Consider the following 23,984-nt stretch of genomic DNA (forward strand, 5'->3'; position numbering starts at 1 on the left):
GTTGTATACTTAACCCGGTTGTCTGTATTGCGAGTTCTTGCATCCAGATTTGGCTATGAGCAGCCAAAGACGTTGAGTTGTTTTATTGTTCATCAGTTTTGTTTTGTTTGTTTTATCCAGTGGTAGAAATTTATATCTGCAGAGCGAACAAGTCCCTTTAATTTGCTCTTTATGTTTTTTTTTTCTCGACAGGTAAAACGTGTTGTGCAGGGTTGGAACCTATTCGCTATTTTTTATTCGTTTTTAAAATGTTTTTAATGCGGAAATTTTTAGTTTAGTCTTGGTTTTAAAGGACATGTCAAGAACTATATTTTTCTCTTCTCCAGTTTATTTTTGCACATCTTTCTTTAGACAATTGTTTTTGTTTAAAACACCCTTCAACTTATTTTCATTTGCCTTATTACAAAAAATAATTTTCAACTTCGGCCAATTCTTCCTTTCTGTGCAAACGCTGGGCGTTGCAGGGCGTGCCCATTTTCACACTTTTTATTGGTATTTCAGACGTTCTTTTCCGTGACCTTTTAGTTTCGTGTGTTTATGTGGGAGAGGTCTACGGTGCGTAGTTTTGATGTCGTGATTTGAATTTCGTAAAATTTTATTCCTTTTGTTCTGTTTTTTTAAATTCCGTTAGACCAATTAATTTTATTTGCCCAAACAGAGCAAATAAATGTGCTACTTGTACTACTTCTGCATGTTGTCAAAATGCGGGGCTTACATAGCTTTTCGCATTTTCGTTTTTTTTTTCGTACACTGAACGTTTTTTTCCGCGTTTTTAATATATTCTGTTTGGGGGCAGCACTTTAACATGCATGTTTTGTTGTTTTCGCCATTGATTTTTTCTTTCTGTGTGTGTGTGTGTGTGTGTGCGTGCGGCGTGCGTGTTTGCGTGTGCGTGCGTGCGTCGGTGTGCATGTGTGTGTGCGTGTGTGATGGCGTGTCTGTATGCGTGTCCGTTGTGCGTACACGTGTGCGTGAATGCTTGTGTGTGTGCGTGTGCGTGCGCGTGTGCGTGTGAGTGCGTGTGTGTGTGTGTCTGTGTGCGTGTGCGTGTGCCTGTGTTTGCACGCCCACGTACGCGCACATGCTTGCGTGTGCGCGAGCATGGGCTCGCGCGTGCGTGTGTGTGTATCTGTGCGTGCTTCCATGCGTGCGTGGGTGGGTGCGTGCGTGCGTGCGTGCGTGCGTGTTTGCGCGTGCGTGCGTGCTCGTGCGGGTACGGGCGTGTGTGCCTTCCAAACTTTTGAAACACTAAACATTTGCTCCAAGCGCTAGTAGGGGTTCATGTTAGATATCGTTGCAATTAGCAGTTAGAGTGTTTAAGGGAACGCGGAATAAAATCTGAATTTTTAAGAATTGGATAGCTGATAGATATTAGGTATCGAAAATGCCAAACGTTTGCTAAAAAGAAAACCTGCAAACCACTCTACCAATGTTACCAAAAATATTCTCCGAAAACCCGGAGTACCACTGATACTCCTTGATAAACGAAACACGAAACAGTCTTCAAAAACAAAAATTATGCGAAGAAAAATTGTTAAATCAGGTTACTGGTGCACGGCTCTCTAATTCCAGAAGAATGCATAGTTGGCGAAGTTAACATATTGATTGTTATAATCGCCTCACAGAGATAGGCAAAATGGTAATAGCGTATGTGGATATTGCGGAAGAGGGACGCGTAAATGGTTACACGAATTAAAAATAAAACAAAAACCTGCAACGTAGGAAAGTAAAAAATACAAACATTCCCTGACAAAATTCATCAGCGAAAATCGGCGTGTGTCGCTGGTCCGCTGCCGTAAGAAGTACCAGACGCAGAAAAAAGAACATTCCAAAATGAAGAATGCAATAAAAAAAGGTGAAAACAAATCAATCGTTTAACGCTCTGCTTTCGAATAAAACTGGAAAATAGGCGAATTTAACAGAATTAGTTGTTATAATAGCGTAAGTTTACGCATTCGATCTTACAAAATATATCGAAGAAAAAGTAGGGAATTCAAGACATTTTAGATATAATTAATCTGTTGAAAGATATTAGACAGTTTTAGTTGAGCGTACGCACAGAGTTGCGCGCGCACGTAGGGGCAGCACAGCGCGCGCAGCAAAGTTCTCGCGAAGAACCAGTTTTAGTTGACCGCACGCAGAAGTTGGTGCGTGGATAAACCAGCTGCGCCGAAATGCGCGCTTTGTGTGTCATGCAGCGCCACTGAACGCCAGATTAGCGAACGAAACATGTGGTTGTCGGCCAGCGCCAGACGTAAACCTAGCCAGAAGAAGCCGTAAACCAGTTTGTGGGGACACTGGGGAGACGCCGTTCCTTTGTTCATTTCGTTCACGGGCGAGAGCGACCGGAAAGAGGACGGGGGGGCCTCGCGCACGTCCCGCTAAGCCCGCAAAACCCGCAACGCAAGAATCCAAAACTTGCGGGCGCACGCAAAGCGCGTGGCTGCCGCTTACGTACTGCGCATGCGCTCTCGCTCCTCCGCAAGTTCCTTGCGCGCGCAGAGCTGCTGCGTGCGCTCAACTAAAACTGTCTATTTATCTTATACATCACGTTAATAAAAAGAAAGAAATGTGAAAAGCCTAAAAAAACGACGCGAAACAGGAAAACATACAGCTATAAAAACCGACCAACCGTGTAAATGCTTTGTACATGCAGAAACATGCGTAGTTCGCGAAATTAACACGTTGATGGATTTAACGGCGTAAATAGAGGTGAAGTGAAATCTTTGTCATACATTTTTTACGGGAACCGGAAAATAAAACATATTACGCCAATATCGCATTATCCAAAGCGGTTAAAGAAGGAGGTCAATATACTCCAATACTCCATACTACAATACTCTACATATACTACAATACATATACTACAATATACTACATATACAACAATAAACTACAATACTCCATCAGCAATTCACTTTTATTGAGGAACATGGAAGTGTCTGGTCAATTTATGCCGCACTTTCTTATTTTAAACGTTCAGGAGTAAATTCTTCTGAAACGCAAACACAACCTGCGGTATGTTTCGCTTCCCCGTACACTGTTTTGTACTACGATCCGTACCGTGCCTTAACTTGGTCAAGCCAGCCGCCGGATGCTTGGGAGTATTTAATATCAGATAAGAGCGCGAAGTTGTCAACTTTTTTGAGGAGGACCTACCCGTCGACGTTCTCTCCTACCGCTCTAACTTTCTTGAACTTGTAAGCAGCACATCTTTCAATAGCTTACCGCAAGGGGGTCCGCCCTTCCCTCGACCTGCCACAGAGCTCGCCGTACGAGAAGACACTGGCCATGGCGGGTGCGTGGACCCTGGAGATGACGGCTAACGAGCGCGCGCTTGGCCAAATTGACAGGCTGCGGCGCACCCAGGGGGGGTGGCGGGGGGGTCCGCTGCTGCAGCGACTGAGGGGCCACCACCCCTCGCGCATGGAGCGCATGCTCGAGCTCTACGAAGAGGTGGTGGCCCCCGTGGATGCGGGACCTGGTGGCCCGGCTCCTGCTCTGGCAGCTGACGTGAAGCTGGACATCCCAGGTCTGCGCAGCAAGTGGCGGATGCCCCCATGCGGACAACTGCAGCTGGCAGGGTGCGTCGTCTGGGCCGACCCTTGCTTACACGGACGGCTCGGTGCGGCAGCGTGTCGGGTGGAGCTTCTGGCCGTGCTACGAGAAGTGTGGCCACTCGAGGAACTGATTTCTCTCCCAGGCAGTGCCAGGGAGCGGGACAAAGTGCTCGAGGCCCCGGCTCCATAGCTGGGTGCCTCAGGGCTCCACAGCGGACTCGGGCTACATCATGTAACCGTCGAGCTTGCAGTGGAGTGCTGCTGCTGGTGTAGCGTTCCTGTGTGTGTGTGTGCGTGTGCGTGTGCGTGTGCGTGTGCGTGTGCGTGTGCGTGTGCGCGTGCGCGTGTGTGCGTGTGTGTGTATGTGTGTGTGCGTGCGCGTGTGTGTATGTGTGCAGGTGTCTTTTCTGCTACACTATTGTGTCCTGTACCTTGATGTTTCTTTATGTCTAGTCTTTATATGTATTTTTCCTTTTCTCTACTGTTAAACTCCTCGTTTTTTAGGGGCGAAGCTCCTCTTGCTCGCGCCCTGTCCCGTCCCTCGTTGCTGCCGTGTACATTCCGCTGATGATGGTTGTGGGAGGATGCCCCCAAGCGGCCAACCAAACATTTGCCGAAAAGGTCAAAACGTTCAACGCGTTCGTTGCTACCCAACATGAAGGAGAGGAAGAAGAGGTTGTCGTTCGTCGTCTGCGAGCTCAAGACACGTACCGGGGGTACGCGACACAAGAGGCTCTGCAGAAGGCGACGGCAAAGGTGGCTAAAATGTCACACACCGAGTTTGCCAACTTACCTATGGAGATTCTCATTGTCCCAAACAAGCCCTACATGATGACCACAATCATCGACGTCGCCGACGGGCTTTTCAACCGAGTGGTGGGAAGTCTCAAGCTTTGCGAGCGAGGAGTGGTGGTCTTGACGCGGTGGCGCAAGTTCCGATCCCACGACTCTCTGGCCGCGACGGGAGGTACGTGGCGCTCTTCCTACTGCGCTACAAACCGAGACGCGAGCATGGCTACGAACGCGCCTTATGTCCTTCACTCATTCAGATGGTGCCCGCCGTCAAGAAGACCTATAACAACGTGTACAGTCTTTCTATGATGTGTGGGCGAATGTTTCACGCTTTTACCGATAAGCATTTTAGCTTCGCCCCTCTCATCATCATTCACTTCGTGGAGATGGCGGGATTTTTTCACACCTATACATTGTATATATGTTCCTTCTTAATCTTCCCTATGTGTTATATAAGATTCTTGTAAGCCCTCTGTTGTGAAGGAACGGTGCAGAGTGGTGGCCTATGCGCGGGTACCGGTGGCGTAACGTTTGCGCAATAAAAATCGGCATCGAATAAGAAGAATATAGAAGAAGCTCGTAAGCGGTCCCCCAAGACGACAACAGGACGGCGCCGTCGCGGTATACACCCGAGGTCCGTCGCCGGCGCTGCCTTACAAGTTACGATCCGTCGCGGTGTAGGCCCGACGACAGCCCTGGACGCCGCCGGGAGAAGCCGGTGTCCGGCCCACGAGTGAGCGGTGTGCCGGTGGCGCGGAGCGCGGGCAGCGAGGCCTCGTTTTGGGCCTGAGCGATCTCCCCCCTCCGCTAGTCATCGAAACCGCCACGGTCTTCGCCATGGGACCAGAACGCCGGCTTGGAGTTTCTCGGCGCACAGAGCTCAGCAGCCTCGCGGACAGCGCCGCCTCGCATCGACTCGCCCAAGCCACCGACCAGGCTCTACGTGGCGCTCCATGCACCGTGCCAGCCCCAGAGGACTGAAGTAGGCCAATGCCTTGCTGAGCCTTGTAAATATTGCTTTTACGCTTTCCATACCTTCCTGTTTGGATCACCTTTTGAATGCGTGTGTTTTTTTAGACAGAAGCCCGGCTCATTGATCTCCGCGCGATCCTGCACATTCCTTCATAACACCCTCTACCCTATCCCCCTATTGCTATGTACTCTTTCCTCCATATGCCACCTCCCCTACACCAGCAGGCGTTCCTGTGTCCGCCCCTAGGCTAGACAATTTACGTCTGCTAGTGAACCTTCTTTTTTTTCTATAGTACAATAAATACATACATATATACATACATATATACATACGTATATCCTCGCATTTGTTTTACACCGGGCCGAAAATTTGCTGGTTCCTTCGAAGTTTCTCTTTCTCATCGACAATAGTGCTGAGCGTTGACACTGAGACACTGAGTTCGTGTGCAAAGTCCACGCGCTTCCTCTTCGGCGTCTCTTCGAATTTGCGTACAATTTACATCTTTTTCTTACAATGAAGGCCTTGCGCTTCCTTGGCATTGTCGCAAGCCTAGCAGCACCACCCCGCACAGCAACAAGGCAGCCAGAGTTCAAAATTTGCGGTCGTACTTTCCACTTTTCGGCCAGAATTTGATCGTACTGAACGCACAAAAATGCATTATTTCTGAGGGACATCGGCCCGGAATGAAAAGAAAATCGTATTATGCCAAAACCGTATCATGCCAAATCGTATTAACGAAACTCTTCCGTATTACAAAAAGTTTAAGAACTCAAAAAGGATATGAACGAAGTAGAAAAGCGAAAAATGTTTACTGTGTATAGCTCTCTCACAAATCTAACAAAAAAAACCAACGCCCCTAATAGTCGACAGAACCACGTATAAAAATTGTAGGAAAGAGTCAACGGGGTGCACTTCTTGCATCAAGTAAAAATTCTTAATTGGCGACGATTACGCACTTAATCGCTATAATCCCCATCAAAAGCCCACCTAACTCTACTGATGAACTAAGCTTTCTCCCATTGACCTATAACCGCTGCTTTCTTCTGTTTCCCGAGGATGAGGAGGAAACTCGTCCCTATGAAGCAGTTGTCCTTGGGGAAGAGTCCTTATTCCTGGACCCCTTGAGACGGACCGGCTTCTTGGGTTCTCTTGACCAGACAAAGCTGGTCGTCAAGGTCCGAGCTAGACAGTGTTCTCTCTCCCGGTGCTCAGGAGAGGAGAAGGGCAAAAGGGGGGGGATGTTGGTCTTCTTATCGCAGCCCTCCCCCCCCCCCGTCATGATAAAGCGTGCCCAGAGACTCACAGAAGCGGCATTGCGAGGACTACAGAGTGGGGGCCAGAATGTGGGCTCTAATTGGGTGGGGAAATGTGTTGGTTTGGATGCCCCAAAGGTGGCGTTCTTGTTCTTTTGTGAGGTTCTTTTGTGAGTCTGGGTACATTATTCACTGCAGGTGGTAGTGCTGCGTGATTTATTTGTAGGACAAAAGGGGACAGACGCGCCACTGCTCGCTGAACGCCACACTAGCCCGGTGTGTCAGACCTCGGGCATGCTTGTGGGCATGTTAGCTTGCGTGGGAGCCCAAATAATCGTTAAGTGGTATTGTCGAAGATGCTGCAGCAGAATTTGTGTAGCGGGGGTGAAATGAAGCCGCTCAAGGAAGTTCTGCATGCTTGTTGGCAGTCCGGAATAATGATCTCTGCAGGGGTTCGAGCTATGAGGGCTATGGCCACTTCTTCTGCCTGTAGTGCAAGGGTGGTAGGAATTGATGCACTTGAGAGGAGAGCTTGAGCTGTAGTCACAATACCGGTCATAGCTCTCCTACTGAGTTCGGAGGGTGCGTCTGTGTATATTGTGGTAGAGTTTAGGCTGTACCGTTTCAAGATAGCTTTCGCTCTGGCGTTTCTGTGATCCTGGTGGTGTGTTGGATGCATGTTACGGGACAGTGGGGCCACATCAATAAATTGGCGAATTTCATGCGAAAGCCGAGTCAATCGGCCGGGGGGTGTCGAGGCGGTGAGCGCAGGCACAGCTGGTTCAGAATTGCTCTGCCGGTGGAGGTGGAGCTCAGACGTAATAATTGGTTCATATGATGAGCTTCGAGTAGTTCATTCAAAGTAGTATAAACTCACAAGTATAAGAGTTTGTGTCGACGTGTTGGCAGGTGGTCCCATCACCAGCTTGTATGCCTTGTATGCCTATCAGGAGCGGCCGCTTCTACAGCAGGCCACTCCGGATATTGGATGGCGAAAGGTTTCCGATTATGGCGTGTGGAGTGTGAAGGTCGAGGCACTCCAGGTGCTGAATAACAAGTAGCACTTCAGTGTCTTCTTGTTGCAGTATGGCCATTTAGGGCATGCTGATAGCTGCGAGTAAGGGGAAGTCTTCAGCGATTTCCGGATTTGCCGACTCGATGGGATCCAGGCGCCAGCAATCTGGCTCACTTTGATTTCATGCCGACTTGTAGACGACCGTAATGTAGTATTTTTGCAGATGGAGGCTCCCTCTAGGCAGATGTCCAGACGGGACTTCCATATTTTGGGCAGACAGCGCAGAAGGTGGAGGTTGCTGACAACTCTAAATGGTTGGCCAGAGGGTTGCAGCGGAAGCTTGCTGATGGGCCACAAGTTGACTAGGCGCTCCTTTGGGTTGTGGAGTTTCGCTTCAGCTTTTGAGAGAGTGCGGCTTCTATGAGATAGAACTCGTTCTGCTCCATCCTGTCACTGATCAAGCACTGAACCCACATTACGAGCGTCTACGTGGATTTCTGCCAAAATGAGCGAGCACATCCAAATATGTGAGTTGAGGTGCTCTTTGAAGCCGGTTTTGCAGATTAGTGAAGCCTGTTTCTTGCTCTTATTGTTATATAAAAGGAACGTCGTCTTTTTTTCAGTCTTCTTAGTGGCTCAGCAACGTCGGAAAAATTGACAACAACGCGCCTGTAGTGAGCGCGCAAAGGCCCAGAAAGTTCTAACAGCCTTTTTGTCGACTGGCCTTGGGAAAGATGCAACAGCTGCCGTCTTCTCAAGGTCAGGTGAGACTCCTTGTGCACTGACTACGCGTCTTACGAACAGCAGGTGCTTGTAGCAAAACTTTCAGTTTTCAAGTTTTATAGTTAAGGCCTCTAGTGCCAGTCATAGTATGCGTACATGTTCTTTAATGTCTGCAAAAAACACGACATCGTCGAGGTAGGCAAGCCATGAATGTCATTTTCATCGGCTACGACAATGTTCATCATTCACTAGAATATCGCTGGTGCCCAGCAAAGACCGCACGGAAGCCCTTTGAACTCATGAAGTTCATCAGGCGTGACCAATGCGGTCTTCTCTTAGTCTCCCTTATCAACCCCTAATTTGCCAGAAGCCGCTCTTCAGATTTAATGACGAGAAAATTTCGCATTCCGCAGCCGGTTCAACGCGGCACCCACGCGCGGAAGTTGGTACACATCTCGTTTTTTCACACGGTTCAGTATCACGTAATCGGGGGAAAAGAGAAGAGATTTATCTTGCCTTTCGGCCAGCAAATAGGGCATGCGACGGACTTGCTTACGGTTGAATTACGTTTTCTTGTAACATTTCCTTCAGAAGAACTGCGAGCTGGGCTTGTTGGTAAATGTTCATGGTGGGAAAAGCGCTAAGACGGCGAGGACAAACTGGCTTTGTCCCGTGTACTTGCTTGCCCTCGTCGTCATAGCGCTTTTCACTTTCGCAACATAAACATTTCCTTTACTTCATTCCGTATGGCTTCCTCATCCTTGTAGGCTACGCAGTATGGGTGCTGGTATATTCCCTTGGCTGTATAACCTACAATGATTCAAAGTTTTGCAGCAGGATTTTCGGCACTTTGTACGAAGCAGGGGAACATTCGCGGAAATAATTGAGCTGCTCTGTCAGCTTTTGTTTTTGTTCTGCTGGCAGGTCTGGGCTTACATGGGTTAGTGCGACGACGTCTTTCGGAGCCGACGGTTCACGGCAATCAGCATACAATTCTGTCACTGAAAGAAACTAGTGCAGACAGCCGATGGCGGTTCCCTTAAGGACGTGGTGGAGCTCTTTGCCTAGATTTGTGAACAAGGTGCCCGCATATCCATCTTGGAGTTGAACAAGGCTCCCGGCTACGTATTTTTTTCGTTGTGGAAGCAAGTTACGTTGCCTTTCTCGTTCACTACTTCCAGACTAGCTGCCTTTACAACCATAATACTGCCGCTCGGTAGTACCAGTACGCCTTCGTCCACAATGCTGAGAGCCCCTTTTGTCAAGACCGTTGCAGTAGACGTCTGCAGGAAAATAATGGCGTCGTTTGTGTACAGGATCTCCATGGCTAGCAAATGGTCGCTCGCAATGTCCGGAAGAATAATGAAGTTACCGACATACGTGTAGCCAGGGATACTAACCCGCGCCGTACAAATCCATTTGCGGCACTCAGATGTCACCCGCTGTATGAGTGTGAGCCCTGCTGCACTGCGTACAGTTTCTTACAGTATGCACTAGAGAGGAATCTGGCGCTAGCGTCTATGCGGCTCACATCAAGGTTGTCTGTGTCGTCATGGACCGCCATTATACATCGCGCTCGCCTTAGTTTCATCATTGGCTTGGATTGAAACGTTTTAGTGACCACAAATTTAAACAAAGTGCCACAAAAACGCGAAGAATAGTGTGCAATTATGTAAGTGGAAAATAAAAACAGGCTGTTTTAAAACTAAGGAAAAAAGAAATAAAGCGTATTTTTGCCGGAACGGTTGTGCCTGCTATTCCGCAGGCCAAGCTGGTAGTTACGAACAAAGTTAATATTTGGGGAGGAAACTCATTGGAGACTGTGATTTTATTAATGTTACCATTATCTCAAATAATAAGTGGTTTGAAGAGTTTGGAAAGTTTTTTGAGACTTAGTGTAAAGCTTTAACCGCCGGCCCAATAAAAGCTTTTTCCAATCCAATCCAACTGAGCGTGCCTATGAAAACATTGCCTTCGTGCTGAACGAGTGCACAACGACCGCCAGCTAGTTAACAGGAAAAAAGAAAACGTGGCGTTACACAGTCGTGGACGATGACATGTAGGACGCATACAAGCGCCCGTATCTGCCATATCTTGTCTTCGTCGAAGTACGTTTTGTTTCTTCTTTTCGTCGGCTACAAATTTCGCGACGGCATATTACCCGCTCAGTCATACGTCCTTCGACTGCGGCATGAGCAACGTCAGGTGCGATCACGCATTTCCTGCTGTTTCACTGAACACGGCTACCACAGAAACGGGAGGATTTCGGCTTCCTTGTAGCTCGTAAACGTTTTAATGCATAATGAAGAAAGCAAATCCCAAAAACCGCTTACGAATCCAATTGTCATACCAAGCCCAAGCCAAAAAGGAGGTCTTCCCATGAACCCCCATGACGACATGGCTTACGAGACGCAGTTTCCTCTCTAGTATACCTACTAAGAAACTATATGCTGCACTGCACCAGAACTCTTTAAGATACGACTGCATCTCATTCGCTCGCATTGTCCCTCCATACGACGTTGTTCGCACCCCTCCCCCTACACTATAAAAAATTAATAGTTAGCGGAACCCGGTTTCGATCCCACGACCCTTTGGGCGGAACGCGAGGTACATGGTGCTCTTCCCACTGCGCCACAAAACCGAAACAGAATCAAATGCTACGAACGCGCCTTATATCCTTGACTCATTCAAACTACGTCAAGAAGCTACTGATACAACGCATGATGGGGCAATGATTAACACTTGCAATAAAAGAAAAGAAGCTCTCACTTACAGCAACAATGATGGAGTAAAGGTCGTTGCGACAGCGAAGCCCCAAGCATACCATTTAGAGAGATTGACCAAGATTGGCCAAAACAACATAATAATACTCATAAAACATAATAATCATACGCGTTCCCGACACGTTTCACGCGATTTCAGAATCAATCCAAAAGAAACACCAAGTGAACCCCACGATGCGTCGCATTTACACAGGGTTCCCCTCGCGGGGATGTGGGCGCAATTTTAAGCTCTTCTGCCAGGTTGCTGCTTATGACAGAGTAGTCCGCCCCGTGTCCACTAACGAAGTGACGTCGCAATCATATATACTCACGCAGATGTCAGATGTGTCTTACTGTAATTGTCTGGCTGCATCAGCTCCGCTATAGGTCATAGTGAACATAATGGAGGATCTTCGCTCACTTCTATTGCGACCCCGCCTCTGGAGATCACTGGTCTCAGATTTCACGGCGTGGGCTGGGCAAGTGGGGACCACCAGAGCTGGACAGACGATGAGGGATCGGCGATAGGTAACGGTTACATGATTATGGCCTGTCTTTCCGGAGGAAAAACGTAGGCGACGCTTAATGTGCACACTGGTATTTCTGAATTTCCACGGTTCGTTCTCCTTTCCAGGAGCATGGTGCATTCGGAGGGAAACCGCAAAGTACAATGTGGCAATGCGGGCGCGACCTGTAGATATCGCCAGGTTCTGGACAGTGATAACACCGAGGCCTGAGGTCTGGTGCACGCCACGCATCCGTCTTCTGGATATTAGAATGGCCAGCAAGCCATGCGGGCTGTTTTCCAGGCTGTCGACAAGTAACACCTCAACTGGGCGCAGCATACGCGGCGGGCGTGCCGACAACGACTTTTTAGACAGCGTATGGAGCTGCTTTTTATTGAGCGGCCTATGTTGTAGTGTTGCTTGACGGTGGCTGCACGTCATGCTTTACTGGTTTTACAATCGCTCGGCGTACTTACCATCGAATAACTGGATCTGGGAAGGCAGACATCGCTAAGGACTGAGCCAGGTGTAGTAGGCAAAGTTCTCACAGAAACTACTGAGGTGATGGTCTGACGTAAATCGCCAGGGCTGGTACCCAATGCACCAGAGAGCATGATCGCCGACACAGTTCTGGTTGCGGTCGTACAGCCTGGTGCGTGACTCAAGTGTCCTTTCAATTAACGACACTTCCAGAATGAACTCTGCGACGGCACGCCAGTACCTGCACACGAGCCCGACCAAGAGGTCCAGTTAAGTGCCAGTCGTTAGGTGACACCGCGTTTGGTATACCCCAAACTCAGGTTCCCACGTCTGAAGACACGGCACATGCCCTCAAAGCGCATGGCTACGTTTTCCTTTACACGGTGTATTAGGGAATGCAGAGCGGCTTCATTCTCTTGTCCCCGTACATTGCACGGGTAGGTAGCCCAAAAGATCGGCCCAAAATCATCCCACCTTTCGACCTCAGTTTTATGGTTTTGGAACCAAGTGTTTGCATAGTCGCCTGCGGTGAAGTACCCATGGTGCAGCTTCGTGTCGTGGTGCCGTCCGTAGAATTTCGCGACTCCCTAATTTTCGTCAAGCCAGTCCTTTGCGTCTTTAAAGACGTCGCCATGAAAAGTTGGTGGCGTACGCGGCTGGTGTCACCTGACATAATTTTGTCGTTCACTTCCGTTGTCGAGCTTGAGATGCGTGTTGCTCCAACCTTGGTTTTTGCATGCAGCAGTCGAAACTCGGGAGAAATGCCCTGACGTCGACGGCTGAGGCGTTGATAGACGGGCGTCGAATTGCTTTGGAACACTTGGTCTTCAGGAACGGTGATCAAGCGCTGCATGCAGCGTTCACCGCACGTACGCAGCTTGTCTACCGGAAATGCAGCGGGAAGGAAGAGTCCCTATGGAGGAATAGCTATTTTATTGAAGGAACAAGAGCGCTCAATAACAAGAATCTAATGGCGAAATAGTCAGCCCGCTGAGCACGACCGAGACAATACCTTCTTCGAGCGAGCACACTGCGCCCAGTGGCGGGATTGACTGCAGTGGGAGAACCTGCGCTCTTTGAATTTACTGGGGGAGGGGGGGGTGGCAATATCACTGCATGAGTGTGTATAATGTTCCTCGGTACTCTAAATGGTAATGACTTCCAAGGTTAGAAATATGCATATCTAGGACGCTAAAATTAGGCATTAGTAAAATTGGTAAAAAAAACAGATTTGCATGTACGTCAGCACTAGCAGTACTTATGGCGTATTCGGTTGGCCGCTCCGGTCCTCTGGCTCGGAGTCACCAGATGCCAGACGCAATCGGAGCGCGAGAGGCAGCGTGTCAACCGAATGCATCGGCGATCTCGGAGCAGCGCGCTGTAGCGCCACCGTGCACCCTGCTCGGGAAGCCGCCGGGTAAACCTCTGCGTTTTGTTTCACGTGACCCGTCCTTTTGGCCAGAGCGCACACGCTCTCACTTCGAAGTCAGAGCGGTCGGGAGCGCTCAGGCTGACGCTCCAAAAGAACCAACCGAAGTTAGTTCGAGCGCTCGAATTCTACCAACCGAAGGCGCGGCCGCTTTTGAGCGCACTCCAGAGCGCTCGTAAACGTCCAACCGAATACGTCATTAGTTAACATCAACTATCATGCCGAATGTCGTTTTAAAAAGGCAGTCTGCTTTGTTAGGTAGAACGCCAAAACAACGAATGAAACTAATCGCTTTAAAATTGAGCGAACCTAAATGCTGATAAAAATAATCAGGAAAGCCCATTCGCGTGAACCAATTTACCAACCTGTACAAAAGGTGAAATTTGGTCAGGTGTGGACCTGATGTAATTGGGGATTACGCTAGCTTTACCGTTCCTTCAAGTCCCCTTATTTTTTATTTGTTTTGAAAGGTCAACCATGACTTCTTATAGGCTAATAGAGCACCCTGTGGCAATCAATGGCGCTGATTTATGTCAACCCCGGCGGCTGTTTTGTCATTCTGAAAAGAAATAATACAGCCGCTGTTACGATTCAGCGCGGAGTGCTTCTCCGCTACCCTCTGCGGGTGTGATGTAGGTTTTGTGTACAGCGGGGAAGGTTTGCTGGTGGCGGTGCCCCCAGTTTGTTCCGAAGTTCGACACTTATCGCCAAGTTGAAGCCTGATGGTGGCCCATCGGGCCGAAGCAAATGAATCCCTGCTGTTGTCGAACGTAAGACACTGAAAAAACTGGTTCCAGCAGCGGCATGCGAGGGTTTGCGTCTGCATTCAATGATGGTCTGGTGGACTCCTCCTTCGCGCCTTCTCTCCGGCACAGCGTGCGTCGGCTTCTGTCACCTGACCTGTGTAGGGAGCTTTGTGTATTTTTTTTTTTTTCATTTTTTTCGGAACCAGCATACGGAACGCATGTTGTCCGCTTGAAGTTCTAATTATAAATTGGTGCCTTCCGTGAGCACCGCGTAGTGCGCCTCCGGGCAATGATGAAAGCATGCCTCTGCTTTTTCGAGCTGCCATGTTGTAAGCATGCCAGTGTGCTCCTTCCTGTATCATCGCTGTTTGTCTCACCATGTATTAAACAAATTAAGTTTTGCTGTTGCCTCTTCATCGTCAAATTAGTGGAAACTCGCATGCAAGCCGCTCTTTCTTTCACTGTACTACAACAAATATGACTGACACCGGTTCTTTAGCCAATGTATCACCGCGTGCGCAACATTTCGGATAAGGTAGGGAATTCCAGATGGGTAAATTATTACGTACCCTTCCGGTACTGCGAATCGCATAGCCTAAGTGTAACTTAAGTTGCACTAACACCACATTAAAAAAACGTACTGCTTCGTAATAAATCTGCTCTCTTGTGTGTGTGAACAATTCGAGAATTCCTTTGTCCAGCTAGGGCAAAACGGGAAATACGGCACTTCAACAAGAATGCTTCGAGTGCCTCATAAAGCTGAAAACTAGTATGCAGAATACAATATCCATAACATCATTCACAATTGAAGGCTTTAGAGAAAACATGGAGACAAAAGAGCTTTCTTACATTTAAAAGGTCCTTCAGTGTTAACTTGTGATGCTCCTCAGTGGTGTTACGAACAGATTGTCCTGCAGCCAGTACCGCAATAAAAATCAAAGTGACGCCTTTCATTTTGTTTAGTTCTAGTCGCAAACGAGCTGCTCAAAAGACTACATCTTCTTGCCTATTGTGCGGGTATAAATATCTGCCTCGAAGCTGGGCGTTTCTTTTTTTGCCTTCTGTTTTTGCTCTGATTTATGCCGTGACGCCTTTCCCGCAAAATGTCTTCTGTCGAGGAGATGATGAATATATTGGCGAAAAACCGCTGACCGTTTCGTCGCTGCAATCAGCTATGCAGATAGCAGCGAAGCTGTTGGACGAGAACATCTTTTGTTTTACGCGCTGTATAGACTGCGTAATTTAAATGACCCTCACTAGAAAATTTCTCAAAAGCAACACATAAAATTGGTAAATTTTTATTCTGCCAAAATCGCAGGGGAGCCAAATACCTGAAGCGAAATAAACCTTCTTTGCAGTAGAGTAAATTATATAAAACATTCCAAAATCTGCAGTCATATTTCGTAAAAAAAATATCTTGAGAAACAGTTTCTATACATGCCTTGCACCGACGTCACAACGGGGAATGCTGGGATGCATAATCTCCATATTGGAGCACCGCCGACCCCGCGGATACCATACATGGCGCTGTCTCCCCGCGGCTGTGGAAGCGGCAGCGACTGGACGGCGTTTCCACAATGGTGTTGTGCGCTGTTGTCGGCTGCTCGAACAGTAGGAAGTCGAATTCGAGGGAGAAATCGGCGAACAGCAGCCTATTTCGTCTACCGAAAGTTGTATCAAATAGGTATGAGCGGACGAAACACCTCAGTGCGAGACGGCGAAGCCTGTGGCTATCAAGTATAAAACGTGCCGATCTCGATCCCAACAGCCGTCACATTCGAGTCTGCGGTGCTCACTTTGTGACAGGTAAGCCAGCAACGTCTACAGCGAATCCAAGCGCCGCGTACAAATGTAGAAGATGTGTATTTTGTGCTTGTAGGCAGGCCAGCCAAGATTTGGGACGAGGCACACCCTGACTAGGCGCCGTCGCTTGCGCTTGTCTACGCACCAAAACTCGTTGTACCGATCGTTACGAACTATCGAAAAAGCGGCGTACAGGGAAAAAGATCGCTGAGACCGACGCAGCCACGGCGGCGTCCACGTAGCCGACGGACCCCAGCCACGGCGACGACGTTGCAACCGTTCCAGATAGCGACGAAGTAGACGAGAACGAAAATGAGACAGGTCACAAAACTGGAGGAGTAAACAAGATAGTTCACAACGTTTCCGTGTGTCACTTCGGGAAACTCGGCAACATCGGTCACGGTGTCCAGTCCCGGCCGCAGCGTGTAGGGATCCACGCTGTCGCACATCCGAATCTTTTCATCGTAGCATGCGCGGGCTGATCCGATCTGCTGCGCACGATACGCCGCATTGAGAGCCTCGACTCTCGAAGCTGGCGGCATCTTGTTCAGAAAGCGGTAAGCCTGTAGTGGGTCGGGTGCATCAGCCGAGAAACGTACACACACTACGCATAGCGAGCGGCGCGCGGTGCTCCAACATGGGCGCAGTAACTACGAGCGGGCGCGAGTGACGTCATGTGCAAGCCATGTATCGGCATGGTACAACTGGAAAGTCTTGTTACAGCAAAAGTATTCCAGATCATTATATATCTTGCAAAAATATTCATTTGCACGTCATAGCCGGGTCGCAGAATGTGGTATCCCGTAGAAACTCAGCGGATCAGTGAACGCGCGACGGATGAGTTAGTTCGTCCGCACAACGGGAACGCTTTCCAGGAAAGCTGACGCACCACCTGGCATGACGCGCCATTCACACACAAACCAAGAACTACACTGACTCTGGCACCGGACTTATCATGTCCGTGCACGGCGCACTAGTAACTTCGCACAGTTCATAACACGCCCCCGTTATCTGTAACTCGTAATCACTGCCGTAGGAAAGCCTTTTTTTGCGCGCCCGGCCCGACGCTATCCGTAGAATCATATCAGGATCCCGAATTATCAACAAACAAACGCCAGCACAGTAGAGTCACCTCCACATTTCACCTCCCTATCGCTTATTAAGCTCGCCTGAAAGACTGCCTTCGAGCCTGCGGTGTAAATACGTTTTACCAGCCCTTGAATTTCAAAAAAAGCAACCACGTTAGGCTTAAGGTAATTCTGCGCCGGCTTAGCGTCGCAAGATAAGTGGTTAGCGCGGTGGTAAGGGGAAACCCAATTGTGAATAATTTAATGGAACATACCTTGCAAAAAGATCCTGTGATGCGTACAATTCATACAACGCCGGGATTGCAGGCGCAGTCTTCCCTACTCGAAAACACGGATGCAGCGTAAATCGTAGGTCCAACGGGCGACGCTCGGATTCGAAGCGGCGGGAATCGGAGCGGCAGGACGATGACCGCGCAGGCGTGGCGCCATAACGTGTTGTACTCCACGCTCTGTGCGCGGGACAGGCGGCGGTGTGCGTCCGCGGACTAGTCAGGGCCGATAAAATCCAAGACGTTATGGAGATCTTTGATCAGCCATAATGTGTGCAACACCTGCGCTAGAAACACTCGGTTATTCCTCGTGTGCGGTCGTCTTTCCCCACACATATAGGATGTTGTTACGTAAATAGAACATTTTTAGTGCTGCGGCACAGTTCCTGTTTCTTCGATGCAATTGCGAATTGGGTGTAATGTCGGCGAACATCACCTGTTGAACTGCCGTTTCGACGTAAATTGACGGAATTTTTTTAACAGTGCTATATGTCCCGCTGATGGCGGCGAACTTCTGCCCAGCCAGGCCTTTCAAACTCCGCAGGGTCCATTTCCTCGCCTTCAACGATGTTCTCCGTGAGCGAACCGCGATTTGCCCGTGGCGCGCTGCAGTTGGCGGCGAGGAGCGCACGTGCAGCAGCGGTGCCAAGGTGAGGCTGGTAGGCTTTATGAGGCCTAGCAGAGCCGTCGGCTTGGCGCAGAATTCAGAAGCATGTTGGTTCGCTCAAAATACAACACGTTCAACAAAAGTGGCAACCACAGGCGTCATGTATCGATGATGATGATGGTTGGTGTTTATTGGCGCAAGGCCGACGAGGGCAAAGAGCGCCAGAGAAGTTATTTAATGAAAAGAAGTGATTCCCACAAAAGGTAGGTATAAAACGTGTAAACTGGACATAGTAAGATCGATAAAGATAATGGTCATGGCTGGTGTATAGGGCCAGATTTGATTATGCATGATAGGAGATGAGGTTTAAAAACTTAAAATCTGACAAATACTTAAACACGCGTTTCACAGAAACCATGGCATCGTCACCCAGAAACAACGTTTGGTGTAGGGGAATATGTTGTCTGTAGAGTTCTCTGAAGTGTTTGTGTCGTGTTGTGTCAAGTGTCTTCCATTGTATAAGTATGTGGACTACGGATAGGCCCTCCCCACACCTGCTACACCGGGGTCTTGGAGATCCCGTGAGCAGGTGCGAGTGCGTTACATGCGTATGGCCTATCCGTAACCTAGCTAAGGTAACTTCAATGGGCCTGTTGTGTGAGTCAGTAGTGTATTGTCCCAAGTGTGGTTTTATTACGTGTAGTTTGTTGTCTGTCTGTTCGCTCCAGTCTGCTTGCCAAGTTTTACGGAGTTGTTGTCTAATGTGTGGCTTGAGGTCTGTGTAAGGTAGTGTTGCCATGTCTACTGTGTTTCGGAGTGCAGCATTGGCGGCCATTTCATCCGCCACTTCATTACCGCCAATGCCAGAGTGGCCTGGCACCCAACACACAGTCACCGCAAGGTTTGAGGAATAAGCTACCATAATTGTTTTGAAGACAAGATTAATTACATGGTTTTTTGATGACTTTCCCGATGATAATGCACGGACGACGCTCAACGAATCTGTATAAATGACGGATGTAGGAATATGATGTTCAACTATGTGACTTACAACTAGAAATATGCCATATGCTTCTGCCGTAAAAATACTTGTATTAACATTCATTGTTCTACATGCTTCGAAATTGGGACCATGCGCAGCACAAGACACTGCAGTGAACGTTTTAGATGCATCGCTGAAAAACTCTGCAGCCCTGTATTTATTCTGCAGATGAATGAAATGCTGCAAATTCCCACTTCTTCGTGTCCTGTTCTTATTGTATTGTACGAAAGACAAGTCACATGCGACAGGACGAAGATGTCATGGTGCTACAAGATCAGTGTGAGATGATTTGAATGTGTCTAATAGGGAGACGTCATGAATGGTCACCTCGTCCCTCACTCTCTGCGAGAAAGGAACAGGAATGAATGGGCGGTTTAAAAAGAGTTTAGTTGTGGACGTATCATTAAAAACCGGTTTAAAGAGATGGTTATTCATTGATGAGATTTTGGAGGCATATAGGAGGTCAACATAAGTTCGCTGGCACGCTAAGCACCATTTATCGCACTCTGCATAAAGACTGTGGACAGGACTGGTACGGAACGCCCCACAAGACAAGCGAAGCCCCAAGTGAAGCACTGGGTCGAGCATTTTAAGTGCTGTTTTTGTCGCTGACCCATACACAATGCTTCCGTAGTCCAACCGTGACCCTACCAACGCGGCATAAAGTCGAAGCAGGAGTTGTTTGTCTGCACCGTACGATTGGTGAGACAGGACTGTTAGAATATTAATTGTTTTTAGGCATTTTTGTTTGAGTCGTTTTATGTGGGGTATGAATGAGAGTTTCTCGTCAAACACGTCAAATTAGAGTTTCTCGTCAAAACTTGTGTTCTCTTTTTACTGGAATCGAGTCACCAAAGAGTTTTACGTCGGGATCGGGCAGGATGCCCCGCCTTTTTGAGAATACAACGCAGGTACTTTTAGAAGGATTAAGTTTGAATCTATTTTCATCTGCCCAGCGAGAAAGTTTATTTACCCCAAGCTGGACCTGACGTTCACAAATGGATATGTTACATGATTTGAAAGATATTTGAACGCCATCAACATACATCAAGCAGGATATGGTTGGCGGCAGTGCCTTTCGGAGAGAGTTCATCTTAACTATAAACAAGGTGCAGCTCAATACGCCACCTTGAGGCACGCCATTCTCCTGCACGTGAACGTTCGAAAGTGCCGAACCGACCCTGACACGAAATGTTCGTTCAGAAAGGTAACTTGAAAGAGTATTCAGCATGTTACCTGTCACACCATAGGATTTTAGGTCTGCAAGAATGCCATAACGCCATGCCGTATCATAAGCTTTCTCGATATCAAAAAATACGGTCATGCAGTACTGTCTGTGTATAAAGGCATCCTTAATGTAAGATTCCAGTGCAACTAATTGATCGTTTGTGGATCGCCCTGCCCGGAAGCATGCCTGGCAGCTCTCGAGAAGACCATTGTACTCAAGAAAGTACACGAGCCTACGGTTTATCATCTTCTCGAGGAGCTTGCACAGGCAGCTTGTCAAAGCAATGGGCCGGTAAATGGAAGGAGAGGGAGAGTCCTTTCGTTCTTTTAGGAAAGCCACTACTATGGCCTCCCTCCAAGAGCGAGGAATGTGCCCCGAAAACCAAATCTTGTTATATAGGTGGAGGAGTGTTAGAAGAGTGTCTGAGTGTAGGTGCTGTATCATTGTATATGTGATGTTGTCTGGGCCTGGAGCTGAGGGTTTACAAGTGCTCAGAGCGGTCCTCAGCTCATGAAGTGAAAACTCCGAGTTATAAGAGGAGGCTGACTTATCATTATCAAGTAAAGACTTCTTTTCAGCCAAGTGTTTGTGTTTCATGAAAGTGATAGTGTAGTGTGCTGAACTGGACACGTGTTGGAAGTGTTGTGCGAGTATGTTAGCCTGGTCTTCCAGTTTGTCCCCTGTTGTACTAACCAGGGGCAGGCTGTGTGTCTGTTGTCCTTTTAGTTTGCGTATTCGTGTCAAGACTTTGCGAGAGTCAGTGTAAGAGTTTATGGATGTTACGAATGAGCGCCAACTCTCTCGTTTTGCCTCACGGCGCACACGTTTTCCCATCGCCTTAGCCCTTTTGAACAATAAGAGGTTTCCCGACGTGGGGTACCGACGGAGGATACCCCACGCCTTGTTCTGGGCCTCTCGCGCCCGCCTACAATCCTCATTCCACCACGGCCTCCGCTGGTTGCGTGGGGCACCAGAGGCGTGGGGAATGGACCTTTCGGCGGCGTCGAGGATGTGCGCCGTGAGGAGTTGTGCGGCTTCATCTACGTGTAGGTGTGCTATGGATGTGTGGTGTAGTTTCGATGTCTCTGTAAATGTGTTCCAGTTAGCTCGTGCTTCATTGAACCTATTATGGGAAGATGAACTGCTTGGGCCTTTACCTATATATGTAAGTGAGGTGAGGAAGTGGTCACTACCATATGGGTCAGTTCCCACACCCCACTCGAGAAGAGGAAAGAGAACTGCGGAGCCAATAGCCAAGTCAAGACATGAGTATGTGTTGTGTCCTATGTTATGATACGTAGGCTGTTTATTGTTGAAAAGGCATGATCCAGAAGACGTCAGGAATTTCTCTATCAGGCGACCTCGGGCATCCGTTCTGGAAGAGCCCCAAAGAGAGTTGTGAGCATTAAGGTCGCCTGTAAGGATGTATGGTTCGGGCAGCTGGTCAACCAGCGCCTCGAAGTCGGAGCTCGTAAGTGCAACATCAGGAGGAATGTATATGAAGCATACCGTTATCAACCTATTAAATATTATTGAGCGAACGGCTACAGCCGCAAGGACGGTGTTCAAGGTGACAGGGTGGCATGCTAAGGATTTGCGGGCGATTATAGCAACACCGCCAGAAGAGTGTGTGCAGCCATCCCTGTCTTTCCTGTATACCAGGTAACTATTCAAGAAATTTGTGTGTTTGGAATTCAGATGTGTTTCCTGGACACACATTATACTTGGCTGATTGGCATGCAGAATCTCATACACGTCGTCAAGATTATTCAGAAGGTATCTGCAGTTCCATTGAACAATATTTTCTCTTCCCGTTATTATGTGTTCAGAGCTACTGGAGTGTGACTATTTATGTAGGATCTTTCGGGGCTTGCACTCTTGGGAGGGGTTTTCTGGCCTTCTCTACTGACCTGGACGTCGCAGCCCGTTCCTTCCGCTGCGATGAAAACCGGAAGGACTCGACGTCCATGTCGTCATCTTAAGGCAAGGGGGTGCCCAGCGGACGGGGCCCCCTTGACGTGGTACCTTTTCGGGTGTTCCTTGCCTGCGCTGCCAGTGCCGAAGGCATGGGGAGCACCACAGATGGCACAGGCAGTGAGGCGGGGGAGGGGGTCACTGCGACTGCCCCCGTCTCCATCTCGTCCGGGCCCTCGCGTGTGCTTCGGGCCGGTGGTTAGGGGGAAACGGTGGGTGCAGCAGCATCCCCACCGGACGTGGATGCCACCACAGCCGCTGCTGGCTCAGCGAGCGGTGCGGAGGCGGGTTGGGCTGCCAGAGGCAACCCTGGAAGGGGGGCGGGGGCTGGACCAAGCCCAACTCGCGGTACTGGGTCCCCGCCGAAACCAGACACTGCTCCGCCCACCGGCGAGCTGCGTCGGCGTACCTCCCCAGGGGAAAAGAGGCGAACCTCTTTCGCGCCTCGGGGAAGGTGATGTTTTCTGTTACCTTTATGTTGATGATTTTTTTCTCTAGTTGAAACTTTTCACAGGCGCGAGAGTATGCTGCATGTGGACCCTGGCAATTCGGGCAGGTAAGGTTGGTTGCAGTGCAGTTGTCGGATAGATGATCATGCTGGCCTCATTTGGCACATGTTGTTCTGCCACGACAGGAGTTGGTACCATGCCCAAACCTCTGGCACTTGAAACAGCGCCGCGGGTTCGGCATGTATGGCCGGACAGAACAACGGATGAAACCTGCGTTGATATGCTCGGGCAGTGTGCAGCGGTCGAAAGTCATAATGAGATGTTTGGTGGCTATTTCTTTGTTATCTCTCCTAATGACGATGCGCCTTACTGCTGTCACGCCTTGATCTTTTAGGCCTTCAAGCAGATCGATCTCTGTCTCGGTTAGGAGGTCTGGCTCAGATATCACACCCAGGGAGCTGTTCAGGCTGCGGTGGGGTGTGACTCTGATATCCAGGTCTGCCATGCGGGTTTGGATCATGAGAGTTGTGGCTTGCTTCTGTGAGTTAACCTCAACTAGGACCTGGCCAGTTCTTAGTTTTCTAGCATTGTATGTGTTGCCTAGGATAGATTCAAGAAACTTGGATACAAGGAATACAGATTGTGAGGAAAGAGGCTTTGATTTGTCAACCGATTCAACTATAAAACATACCTGATTACTGAAGCCTTAGTCGTCGGCTTGAAAGTTGGAGCATCGCCACTATTTAGGTTGGAAGATCTCATTTCACAATTTTGATCAGGTCCTCGTGCATATTGGTTCCGCTTTCATGGACACAAACTGCCTGACTAGACTTCTTTATTTTGACAGGGCTCCCGTCACGGTGTGGTTCGCTCCCTTTAAATGAGGGGGTCATAAACATCTTCCCACGGGGGGAACTCGAGTAAATGCGTCGCATCTACTCGAGGCAAGCAAAGCATCACGTCAAGCGAAAGCCAAGCAAAGACGCCCTTGACTGAATTCCGAACGCGCGCTCCGCCGCTTATATACGTTGAAGGGACTGCTTAAGCCGGTCCCAGTCGACGACGTTGGCGTACTTGTAAAGCGGCGTGGACCCTAGGTGTTTGAGCCAAGCGCGGATGTTGCTTCGCCGGAGAACGGCACACCGGCTATATGCGCAGCGCGCCCGAAGGAGAGGAAACCGCGGAAGAGAGAGTACTGCACATGCGCCGGCCCCAGCGCGTCTGCCGCGGCTATGACGCAACGTGCCGCGGCTATGACGCAACACAATCCAACACAATCCACTTT

At 48.9% G+C, this 23,984-nt stretch overlaps 1 long non-coding RNA gene across 1 annotated transcript in view; it reads right to left on the minus strand.

Moving 5' to 3' along the window:
- The window catches only part of LOC144140910 (uncharacterized), a 37,791-nt gene extending 22,542 nt beyond the window's left edge, over positions 1 to 15,249 (minus strand). The window contains exon 1 of the long non-coding RNA XR_013316386.1: positions 15,089 to 15,249. This is a non-coding gene — a long non-coding RNA (uncharacterized LOC144140910). The remainder of the gene's footprint in view (positions 1 to 15,088) is intronic.
- Between the last annotated feature and the right edge of the window lie 8,735 nt (positions 15,250 to 23,984).

The sequence above is a fragment of the Haemaphysalis longicornis genome, unplaced genomic scaffold, assembly GCF_048455015.1.
Source record: "Haemaphysalis longicornis isolate Haplotype H1 unplaced genomic scaffold, Haemaphysalis longicornis Haplotype H1 scaffold_55, whole genome shotgun sequence".
NCBI classification, from domain to species: Eukaryota; Metazoa; Arthropoda; class Arachnida; order Ixodida; family Ixodidae; genus Haemaphysalis; species Haemaphysalis longicornis.